Below are 9,325 nucleotides of genomic sequence, written 5' to 3' on the forward strand. Positions count from 1 at the left end.
AGAGTGGCTGCCACAGGGTTCTGGCTCAGCTGCCAGGCAAGAGGGAAAAGTGTGGAAATATCGAGCAGGGGCTGTGGGGAATGACCCTATCTGGATTCCAGGTGTCCCCAGAGCTGCTCCATCCCTGCCCTCCTCACCTGCACAGGGCACAGGGAATAGTCAGGGCTCTGCCCCGTCCCTGCCCCGCCCCTTCCAGGGTCCCCCTCCACTTCCCGGAGCTGTGGGGTCCTTACCCTGGCAACGCTCGGTCCCGACACATCGCGACAGTGGCTTTGGACACGCTGCCACAGTCGGTTCGGACACCCCGGGACCGTCCCGGCACTCGCAGCGCGATGGCAGCTGGGCCCCTTCCCGGTGCTCCGGGACCACCATTGCGGTCCCTCCTTTCCGCAGACCCCACCGCAGGGTCTCTGCTCCCCCCTGTCCTGGGGTCTCCCCTCCGCCGTTTCGCTCCCTCCATGCTCGGGGCTCCCCAGTGGGGTCCCGGTCCCTCCATCCCGGCCCCTCCCACCCGCTGCCCCCCGGCCCCTCCGGCCGCGCCCCCCGACAGCCCCGGGGCCGGCACCGGCAGAGGCTGCCGAGCTCCTGCAGGATGAGACGATCTTGGGGCAGCACCGGCTGTGCGGGGCCCGGCTCCCTCACGCTGTCCTTGCCCGCAGCACTCGGGCTCCAGCAGCCCCGGGCTGCTCCTTCAGGATGTGCTGACTGCTCCCGGAGCGCTGCCCTTTGTCAGGAACGAGCCTGGGAGCACCCGAATCACCCCCAAGGCCTGGGCCAGGACCTCCTGTGAGGCTGTGCCCGACCCCTGAGGGGTTTGGGAGCCCGATGGGTGTCACTGCTCTGTCCCAAAATCTGGGAGGAGCAGGAATGGCAAGTGGTGCCCCACCATGGTCCAGCTCCGTGGGGCTCACCTGAGAACCCTGCAGAATTCCCGGTGCTCCTGCTCCACCTGCATGTCCAGGTGCTGTTCCCATGGGTCCCCTGCTCCCGCCGCTCCCACCTCAGCCGCTGCTCCAGCTCAGCTTTCCCTGCCAGCCAGCAGGAAGCAGCGGCCACATGGCACAGGCACTGAATCATCCCCAGCACCAGCAAAAACCTTCCGGGCAGCCAAAAAAGCTCCTTATGGGCAGAGCTGGCAGCATCTGACCCCCAAATTGTGTCTAATGCTGCCTTGTGTTGCCCAAAATCCTCAGGAGTGGCAGCAGGGCCGAGTTTTTGTGCACAGGGATGCTTTAGGAGCACGGCTGAACTTTAGGAACCCCAGCCCTAATTATAACACCTCCTTAAGGGTCTGCAGCTCCCAGAGCAGAACAGGGGCATTGGCCCAACCTGCTCCAATTTTGCCCCATTTTGCCCTCCCAAGGTACTGCTTCCAGCCTGGGCTGTCCCTGTGCCCCAGCTGCAGCTGCAGAGCCCTTGGGGCTGTGGCTCTGCTCTCTTCTTCTTCCTCCTCCTCCCCCTGTGGCTTCTGTGTCGGGACCAGCAGTGGCCCAGGAAGAGCAGGAACTCCAAACGTGCTCTGGAACCCCCTGAGCTCCTCAACATCCCAGAGGAATTCTACATTCCCAGAGCTGCTGTGCCAGGGCTGTAGGAGGAAAGGAGAGTGAAAAACTGAGGGTTAGCAGGAATTATGGCATAAAGCCACCAGAGCTGCTGCTGTTGAGACCTGCCTGGGTCAGGCGCTGCCTTCCTCCCATTCGAGATCATGGAGAGCGGTCACGGGTGATGCGCAAGGCGTGTGCCTGGCCCCGGGACACTGCTACGCTGCCAGTGGGCACTGGGATCCAACCTGCTGCCTTGGCGGCTCCTGCCCGCTGCCGGTGGTGGTGCCGGGACCGACTGGTGGCCGTGAGTTTGCAAAAGGAGCGATTTGCCCTCCTCCCTCCCGGCCGAGGCCGCCATGGCCCCTGAGGGGATGGAGCTGGAGCGGGGCGCCCCCTGCTGGCCAGGAGTGCTCCCTGCAGCGGCCCCTGCTGGTCGTGATCATAACTGCACCAAAGGCTAAAAAGCAGAAGGGAAAATCCTGGTTTTGTGTTGTTTGTTCTCTTCTATTTTATAAATATCCTCATAAATAACAGTTATTAATTTTCATACTCTTTTGCCTGGAGGCCCCATCATTTTTGAAATAAAAATACTTTAAAGATGGGTCTTCTTATTCCAGCAATGTTCCTACTTTCCTTGGTAGATATTTCTCTTGTAAACCAAGACACTTAACAGCTCCTGGGTTTCAGTGGGGATGGGACAGACCCCCCAAATGAAGAGAGGATCAAGGACTTGGCCATCTCATGCTCTGGCTTTTAAGCCAGTTCGGCCACCAAGGATCCTCTCCCCGGGTGGCACTTCTGATCACGTGGCCACTCAGGAGCTGGCTTTGGCAGAGCCTCAAACTGTCCCCAGTGTGCCATGGCTGATGCAATTATGGACAGATGGGGCCCTGTCTCACCAAAAGCATGGCCTGACCCACCCCTGCCACACACAGCTGTTCCAAAATGTCTTTGGACATCAAACTTTTCCTGTCTCTGACACCACACCCTGTGCCATGGCCTGGTCCCGACTGCCCTGGCAAAGGGGGAGGCTCTGGAACCGCCACAGGGATTTTGTGAGATCCTCGTGTGGGGAACACGGCAGAGGAGGGGTTTGGGACAGGGAACAAGAGAATCCAGAGCCTCCTGAAGGCTGCTTTGGCTATCAGAGCAAGGAAGGTCCACGGCCCCTGCCAGGTTTTTCTGGTGGAGGAAACATGCTGGGGGAATCATCTGGGATTTGGCTCTGTTGTGGGAGCTTCCCAGGAAATCATTCCTTTGTGAACCTCTGGACTCTCAACCTTGCTGTTGCTGTTGGTTTTATTCTCTCTGGTTGTTGTTTCAGGAAATTGTTCTTCTCTCAGCCCTTTGGGATCTTTGTGCCCCCATGGGGAGGGAGAGGGGCAGTTTTTAGTGGCAGCACACACACGAGTGGGTACCCATGGGTGGGGACCCCCAGTGCCCCCAGTTCCCCCCCGTGTCATGGCACAATCTCATTGATGTCACTGGACTCCTGTGGTCTCCCGTGGGGTCCCTGCAGCTCCGCATAGGTCACCTGAGGTGCCTGAGGGACAGTGATGCGGGGGAGCCCTGCAAGAGACACTGGTTGTGGAGACCAAGGTGGGGGAGTGACACCAGTGGGTGACGTGTCACTGTCCCCCCCCATCCACAGTACTCACGCTGTGCCTGTTTGGTGCTCATAACGTGGGTGTACAGCACCTCCCCCTCCTGTGGAAGGGCCAGGGGCTCGGGGGGGGGCCTGTGGGGATAAAGGGGATGTGGGAGGGGATGGAGAGTTGTGGGGTGGGGTGGGGGAGTAATGGCTGGACGGCCCTACTCACCTTTCCTGGTGCTTCCTGGCAGCTGCAAAGAAAGAGGGGAGGGGTGACTGTAGGGTCCCCAGGGCCCTGATGCCTCTCAGGATTCCTGACCCCTACAGGACCCTCAATTTCCCTCAGGAGCCCCAAGCATCTCTGGAGCCCCCCAGAACTCATGAAGCTCCCCGGTGCCCCCAACCAACTCAGCATCCAGAACCTAAAGCACACCAGGGAGAGAGACCCCCCCCAGAAGTCCCCAGGGCCCCTGAAAGAACTCCCAACATTCATGCAGGACCCTACAGCACCTCCCCAAACCCTACAGGACCCCCAGCCAAGGTCACAATTCTGGGGCTGTGGGTTCCACCCTATTGCTCCCCAACTCTGGGGGCCTCTACAGCTCCCTGGGACCCCCTGTCCCCCATTGTCACCCACCCACACGGTGCCACGGGTGCCAGGCCATAATGACACCCACGAACAGAAGCAGGAAGAAAAGGGTCCAACCGACCCCTGTGGCCACTGCAAGAAACAGAGGGGGACACATCAGAATCACCCATCACCCTAGGGGTCCTGCATTCCCAGATGACCCTGTGTAACCTTACCTGTATCCCTGTGTCTCCATGGTGTTGCCTTCAGTGTCAGCTCTGGGCTAAGTGCCTGGTGCCCATCCAGCTGGTTGGTGGCCACACACTGGTAGGTGCCTGAATGTCCTTCATCAAAGGCCCCGAGTTTCAGGAGGGGACCCTGGGCCACCTCCTGCCCGTTGTGCAGCCAGGTGAAGTTGACAGGGGCTGAGCCCACCTGCACTGAGCAGTGCAGGGTCATGGAGTCACCTGGGTGCAACTGGTGTAACAGGGGAATGAGGGTGATGGTGGCATTGGCCAGAGGCACTGGGGAGACACAGACAGGGCTGAGGCTGGAGGGAGGTGCTGGCAGCCAGTGTGGAGGGATAGGGATGGGGGGATGGGTGTGATGGGGGATGTCAGGGATGGGGTCACACCACGGAGGGGTGAGGGGACAGAGGGCAGAGGCAGGGGGAACCCAAGAAAGGTGTCTACGGGACATGAAGGTAGCCAGGTATGGGAGCCGTGGAGGCTGTGGGGGCTCCCCATGCCCATCCCCGCACTCACTGCACACTGTGACGCAGAGCCGGGCGCTGCTCTTCCGCACGGACCCCCCTCAGAGCGGACCTGGCAGCTGTAATTCCTCGAGTGGGAGACCCCCACGGCGGGCACCAGCAGCTGCAGACACCTCTACAGGCCCCCCACCACCTGCCCATCCCAGTAGAACACGTGCAGGAGGGGGGCTCGGGGCAGCAGGGGGCTGAGGGTGCTGAAGCAGCTGAGAGTCAGGGGGGACCCCATGGTGGGTTTGAGGGGACCCTCCAGCACCGGCACCCAGACGAGCTTAGGGCAGGAGATGGGGGACTGTGGGCACAGTGACCCCGAGTCCCTGGGGAAGCGCTGTGGGGCTGTCGGGGTGGTGGCTGTGAGGTGCTAACCGTGCACTGTCACTGTCACCGGCATTGATTCCTCCCATACACTGTTGTTCACCCAGGCCTTGCAGAGGTAGCGGCCACTGTGGTTCAGCTGCAGAGGGGACAGGGACAGCTCCGTCCCATTGTGGAGCCCTCTAAGTTCTGTCTCCTCGCGGTAGAAGAACACCGAAGTGACCAACTTGTCCTGCCTGTACCGGCAGCGCAGTGTCAGCGTTTCTCCCTCCAGCATTGCCTGCGCTGGCACCTGCAGCACCACCTGGTCTGTGGAGCAGAGGGGTGCCGTCACATCACAGGGGTCTGGAGGGTCTTGATGTCACCGGGACCCCAATATTGGGTCACAGACAGTGAACCAGGCTTCCCCAATTTCAGCACAAGGGTCCCACAACACTAGGATGCTCTGGGATGTCCCTGTGTGTAGGGCATGGGCTCTGGTCACACTAGAGGGTGACCCATGGGGTGGAGCCCACCAGAGTCCTTGGGGTTCCCGTGGGTGCCAGGCTGGGGACACAAAATGTCCTCACCGTTTGAGACGTTCACGGGGCAGCTGAGCCTACTGCCAGATCTGTCACATGTGTAGGTGCCACTCTCAGTGACAGTGAAGTTGTTGCCTCTCTCCTGCCCCCAGCGCTGCCCATCCTTGTACCAGGTGGTGGCACTGGCGGTCCCCAAGCCTTGGCAGATCAGTGTCACCCGGTCCCACAGCACCGCCGGCCTCCAGGAGGGCTCCACCAGGAGCTGGGTGGTCTGGGCACCTGTGGGTGACAGGGGACACCAGCCTGCCAGGGCCAGTGTGGGGCTGGGGACAGCGGGGTGGGGCCATGGCATCCCCTGAGGACTCACCAGCGAGGCCAAGGGTCTGGGCTGGAAGGGAGAAGGGACAGGGCTGGGTGAGGGTCATGGGGACCCTGTGGACACCCCATGTTTGCACTGGCCACCTCCACCAGCCCTACAGCACCTGTCCCCATGGCCACATCCCCATGGTCCTGTGCCCATGATCTCATTCCAATGGCACCTGTCCTCCCAGCCCATCCCAATGCAACGTGGCCCTTGTTCCTGTCCCTGCATCCCTGTATCCCTGTCCCTGTCCCCACAGCTACCCAAGCCCCAAGGCTCCTTCTGCCACATCCTTGTCCTCACATCTCTTTCCCCCTGTTCCTGTCCCCACATCCCAGTTCCCCTGTTCCTGTCCCTAAAGCCACTCCACAACTCTGGTCACACTGGGCTCCATGCCCTGCTCTGGCTCTGCTGGCATTGGGGACCTCAGGGGACCCCACAGGCCCCCTGTGCCCCCTCCCCTCCCCATCCCCGGGGTGTCAGGCCCGTGCCCGGGGCACTCACCCCACAGGAGCAGCGCCACCTTCCCGGCCATCCCGGTGTCCCCAGCCATGTGCACTGGCTGTCACTCGCTGCTGTGGCCGCCGCTCCCCTGGCTGGCGGCTCTTCAGATGAAGGGGAAGGAAGCAAGGTCACCTCTTGTCCCCATGTGTAGGTGGCCCTTTGTTGGGGGCAGGGTGAGGACAGGATGGGGGCAGGGTGGGGACCTGATGGGACATGGGGGGGGATGGTGGGACATGGTGGGGACATGGTGTTGCCAGAATTTGGAGTCTAAGGCTGTGTAGGGAGCCAGGGATGGGTGTCCAGGGGAATGGGGTGCCCAGGGATGGAGTCCCAGGGAAATGGGGGTCCCAAAGGTTGAGTGGACTCAGATTTGGGGATGAGGGTCCCAGAACAATGTGGCCTCCAGGAATTTGTGATCATGGGATGGGAGCCATGGCATGGGGGTGCCAGGGGAAAGGGGGTCCCTGTGAGAATGGGGGCCCTGGGGAAATCAAGGTCCCCAAGGGAAGGGGTGTTCCAGGGACTGGAATTACCAGGATGGGGCTCCTTAGGGTTGGAGATCCTGGGGAATTGCAGTCCAGGGATGGGGGTCTCAGGGAAGGGGGGACAGAAGGAAATTGGGTCCCAAGGTTGGGGTCCCAGGGGAATGGGGGTGCCAGGGATGGGCAGTGGCTGGGGGGGCCTGGGGGTCACAGCTCCTTTCCTGGGTGCCTCAAATTTTGGGGTGACCCAGGGCCCTGCAAAATCACCCCTGGGGTGCTCATTTCCTGGCCAGGCATTGCATGGGGGTCCTGGGTAGCTCTGCCTCTGTGTCCTCCCCTGGCCCTGACTTTTTCCTCTCTTTATTTTTCTTCTTTCGTTATTCTCATTACTTTTTGTCATATTCCATCAGCCCCACTTCCTGGCTCAGCAATCCTGAGAAGCACCTGAGATGGGAAGGGGTTGGGGGACCCAGGGGAGAGGGGGAAAATGGGGAGCAGGGGACGCAGGTAAGGGCGGGGAGTCTTTGGGGGATGGAGGTGTTGGGCTGTGCTCCCTGAACACTTTCTTTGTCCTGGAGGAGAGGGAGGCCGTTTGTGCTGAGAGTCAGAAGGGAAAGGGGGGCAATCTCTGTTCCTGAGGGAGCACATCCAGGGGGGTCCTGTCCTCTAAGGTTCTGGAGTTCTGTTCCTGTTCTGGAGTTCACCTGGGCGTGTCACCAGTCCAGGGGGTGACACATCCTGGCATGGGGGGGTCCTGTCCCGGGGGGTGGCGATTCAAGAAATGTCCTTGCACATTCCTGGCCGGGTACCTGTCCCAGGGGTGGCACATCCTGGGGACCCCTGTCAATGCAAGGGTGGGGCCCAGCCATGGCCCAGCCCCACTGCACAGGGATGGCCATTGCCCAGCCCTGCTCTGCCCAGCCCCAGGTGGCAGCCAGGCCCTGAGGGTCCCCCCTGCCCCCTTGGCTTTGATTCTGGCAGCTTTCGAGCTGCTGCAAAGTGAGAATTCTGTGGGTGGAAAAAGGCCCTGCCTGTGGTTTGCTCAGCTCTGCAAGAAGCACAAAACCCAAAGGGAGCCCAATCAGTGGCTCTGTGAGGGTCTTTGATGGTTTTCAGAGCAGGGCTGGCTGGAAACCGCCCCTGCAGGGGCAGCTGTGAGGGAACCAGTCCGGAAATGCAGCAATTGATCATTTTGTGCCTCTCAGCAAGGGACTGAGAGAGCCTCAGAGCTACTGCAAAGACTACAACAATCTGTTCAACAACCTGACCTAGACCGTCCTTCTTGAACAAAACCTGCAGCCCTTTGGTACCTCCCAGAAAGAATGTTTGTGTTCTGGATGTGCACACCAGAAGAGACGGGAAAGTGTGGAAATATTGAGCAGGGGCTGCACACGAGGGGCTGGGGAACAGGGGTGTCACAGCAGGAGCAGGGAGTGTCCAGGCAGGGGAATTCAGGGCAGGCTGGAGTGGATTTACCAGGGAATCAGACCCTGAGGCACACAGGGGCATTTCCACAGATTCCTGTGCACTGTCCCAAGGATGGACAGAATTTCTCCCATTTTTGGGAGTGGAATCCATGGGAAGTCAATCCAGTTTCAGGGTGGGAATGAGAAACATGGGGAGAGTTCCTAAATATGGGCCAAGAAAAGGCTTCCTTAGGGGCTGGGTTGCTGCCCAGCAGGCAGGGAACAATCCCATGGAGCTGTTGGACACTCAGGGAGATTCCACCCTCTGTGTTATCCACAAGCCAACACTGCTGCGGGATGCAGCAGGGGGCTGCTAAAGGGAACCAAAAAGTCTCATTTCTTTGCAATTTGGTTCTGATTTTATTATGAGTGACTTGTTGGGAAAGCAACTTTTAAAAGGATTCTATAAACCAAAGCATTTTATACCTTGTCAGGTTGATTTTTGCAGAGTTTATTTTTATTGGGAAAAATGTTGTAGGAATGGTTTTTGCCTTTATTTTTTGGATGTATAATTTGGTCTCAAGCATTTGGGCACCACAGAATTCAACCAAATTTTTCCTGGGATTTACCATCATCAGGGCAACGTTGTAACAGGCACACCTTAAGTTTGGGCAACCCAGAGGTCACAGGCCCTACTGGGGACAGCGGGAATGCTCAGGGCCCCCCCAGGACAGAGGTCCCCAGGATGTACCACCTCTGTGACAGGAATCTCAAAAGACGTGGCTCCCACAGAATGAGGATGACCCCCCTGGAACAAGAGCCTGGGACAAGACCCAGGTGTCACTACAGCAGAGCTGCCCTTTTTCCTCAGGGCTGGACCCCTCTGGATGTGCCCCCCAGGACAGAATCCAGGTCCTTGCTTCAGCAAAAACAAGCTCTGCCTTCTGCTGCAGGAAAGAGAAAGTGAAAGTATTGGAGGATCGCAGCCATAAAGCCCCATCCCCCACAGGCCCCCAGTCACTGCCTGCACCCCCTCCCACCCCCTTTTTCCTCTTCCTGGGATCCCCTGAGCTGTTACCTGCTCAGGTGTTCCTTAGGATGGCTGAACCAGGAAACTGGGGGTGACAGGAAAAAGCCCAGGGGTGTGTGGGGCAGACACCCAGAGCCTACCAGGACAGCCCTGGGGTGCTGCAGGGTGGGGGCTGTGCTGGGCTCTGAGTCACCCCAAAATCTGAGGCACCCCAGGAAGGAACTGTGACCCCCT

The 9,325-nt window shown here is 59.6% G+C and overlaps 1 pseudogene; it reads right to left on the bottom strand.

Annotated features, from left to right (window-relative positions):
* Positions 1-3,003: 3,003 nt before the first annotated feature.
* Positions 3,004-7,524, bottom strand: LOC136571070 (Fc receptor-like protein 3; annotated as a pseudogene).
* Positions 7,525-9,325: the final 1,801 nt, after the last annotated feature.

This window comes from Molothrus aeneus, unplaced genomic scaffold (genome assembly GCF_037042795.1).
Source record: "Molothrus aeneus isolate 106 unplaced genomic scaffold, BPBGC_Maene_1.0 scaffold_60, whole genome shotgun sequence".
In the NCBI taxonomy this organism is placed as follows: domain Eukaryota; kingdom Metazoa; phylum Chordata; class Aves; order Passeriformes; family Icteridae; genus Molothrus; species Molothrus aeneus.